The sequence below is a fragment of the Crocodylus porosus genome, unplaced genomic scaffold (assembly GCF_001723895.1).
Source record: "Crocodylus porosus isolate Cpor-Errol unplaced genomic scaffold, CroPor_comp1, whole genome shotgun sequence".
In the NCBI taxonomy this organism is placed as follows: Eukaryota; Metazoa; Chordata; order Crocodylia; family Crocodylidae; genus Crocodylus; species Crocodylus porosus.
The window spans coordinates 15,300,234-15,302,369 of NW_017728921.1; the positions used below are offsets into that span (position 1 = coordinate 15,300,234).

At 48.4% G+C, this 2,136-nt stretch overlaps 1 protein-coding gene across 2 annotated transcripts in view; it reads left to right on the top strand.

The window, feature by feature from the left end:
- Positions 1-1,134, top strand: part of HIC2 (HIC ZBTB transcriptional repressor 2) — a 105,227-nt gene extending 104,093 nt beyond the window's left edge. For both annotated transcript variants that reach the window (XR_002101908.1, XR_002101909.1), the window contains one exon: positions 937-1,134. The gene's annotated coding sequence lies outside the window, so the exon portion shown is untranslated. The remainder of the gene's footprint in view (positions 1-936) is intronic.
- Positions 1,135-2,136: the final 1,002 nt, after the last annotated feature.

A 2,136-nucleotide genomic window follows, 5' to 3' on the forward strand; every position in this document is an offset into this window, starting at 1 on the left:
TCGGTTCAGCAGGAATATTCTTTCAGTGATATTTTTTTTTTTTTTTTTTTTGTGTTTTTCTACCTCAGCTAGCATAGTCAAATAGCAGGCTGCCCCAGCCAAACCCAATTGCACCATCTAAATAAGCTTATCTTGGTTGTTCCAATTGGACAAAGTGAAATAACCTGTTGTCTTCATCTCATGTCCCCTTATCTGTGCCAGAGCTTTTGCCTGCTGCTCTCTCTTCCTTAATTATGGGTGTGTGTCCCAGGTCAAATCAATTCCAAATCTGTGAGACTCATTCAAGAACCATATGTGGCCCTGCTACCAGCAAGTACCCTCCACCCCAGTCTGGGTCTTCAAGTACTTCCAAATCCTTTGGCAGGCATCCTATGTGCAAGCCCAAGCCTGGAGGCTTGGGGTTTGGATGGACCTGAATTTGACTTGCCTTCATCTGTATGGCTGCAGGAGCAAGCTAAGGAGAAGTCCTGCTACTCGTTCTTACCATTATGCCCATAAACTTGTGGATGTATAAAACAGGCATAACCAGCTCTCCCTTAGGTGTCATGTATCCCACCAGTGGCCTCATGCCTGCTGTGAGTGGCAGACCCGACTGGTAGCAGGGCCCGTTCACACCCTAGGAACCTGTGAGACAACATTCTTGAGCAACAAAGAGATGCATGACATGGGTGGTACATAAAATCAGACAGTTAACAACCCCATCCCTCCTCCCTCCCGTGATTCTCCCGATGACTGGCATTTCTGCTGGGCTCTGAATGATCTTCACCACCCGCCCCAGGAAAACTCAGATGAGGATTCAGGTTTTACACGCTCGCTTTCTTTGCATGGAGTGCGTTTGAAGAGTCTGGGCCAGGGGAGGGGGCGTTGAAGAGGTGGTTTTGTTTTGGTGCCAAAGGTTGATTTTGTTTCTTTTCCCCCCATTCTTTTTTTTTTCAGTCTTAGGGAAAGAGACAAGGTGTCTTTTGAAAAGCAGCTTTACCAGGCCTGCCTGTGCCCTGAAAACGTCTGCACCTGGAAATTCCACCGCGCACAAGGAGCTGTAAAGTTACAGCCCGGACGCTTGGTGTGCACCTGGAGAGCTGGGAGAGCAGCCATGTTCCAGAGCCAGAGGCCTGCCTCTGTCCCCCAACACGGAGGGGGCCGTTTTAGCCACAAAAACATAGACCTACATGCCAAATGTCTTCTCAAAAGCAGCCTCCCTCCCTTTAAAAGCCTTTCACGCACTTCTCTCCTACCCCTTCCATAAAACAAAATGGAACGTGTATAAAACATGTCCTGACCGACTCCAAACTGCCTCCCAGTACAGGGACTAAGTCACCCACCACTAGAAAGAAAAACCCCTATAGATGGCTCATAGTAAACCTGCTTTGAATTATCACAGCCAATGGGACTAGGTCCAAAATCCTCTTGCACCACCTAGACCCTCCTTCCTCTGCTTGTTCTCCCTGCCCTAGCTACATTTTTGTGATTTGAATGCTTTGCCTTTCCCAGCAAGTGAGCCCAGCCTTTGTGTTGCTGGAGAGTGCAGAGTCCTTCCCAAAGTCTGTGCTGGAGGAAGCATGGTCCTATAAGGATGCTCAAATGTGCTCAATGTCAAATCCATCCCAAAAGCTTCCCTTAGCAGGCCTGAGGAAGAGTTAGGTGTTACAATGCCTTAAAATGGTGGTGGCACCTGGGTACAATAAAACTGCCCTGCTGCTAATGTTGGTGGAAGTGGGGAGTTTCTAGGAAATACCTCATGTTAGTAAGACTTCAGTACTACATCAGCTGATCAGGCTCAGCACCAAACCCATCCACGTGTTCCCCTAAGCCATCTAGTGCCAAGGTGATGAATGTTTTAGGAAGATGTGTACTGTCCAACACTGAACTGAGTTACAGATTGGGGGTTGGCCTGGCTCCACATTCCCAAACCCTAATGCTTTGTTATCTCTAGACCATGTTGAAATCTAATGGTCAAACTTCTAGAAACACAGAAGGTGTACAAGCAGTTACTCCGGGCTCTGGAGGACATTCCCAGTGGACTCGATGCTGAACCATGCAGCTCCCATGCAGGAGACGGGGGATTTGACTGTAACCCCTGACTGCTCTCTTGCTCCCTGGGGGATGGGACACAAGATGCGGTCAGCCCTGAATGAA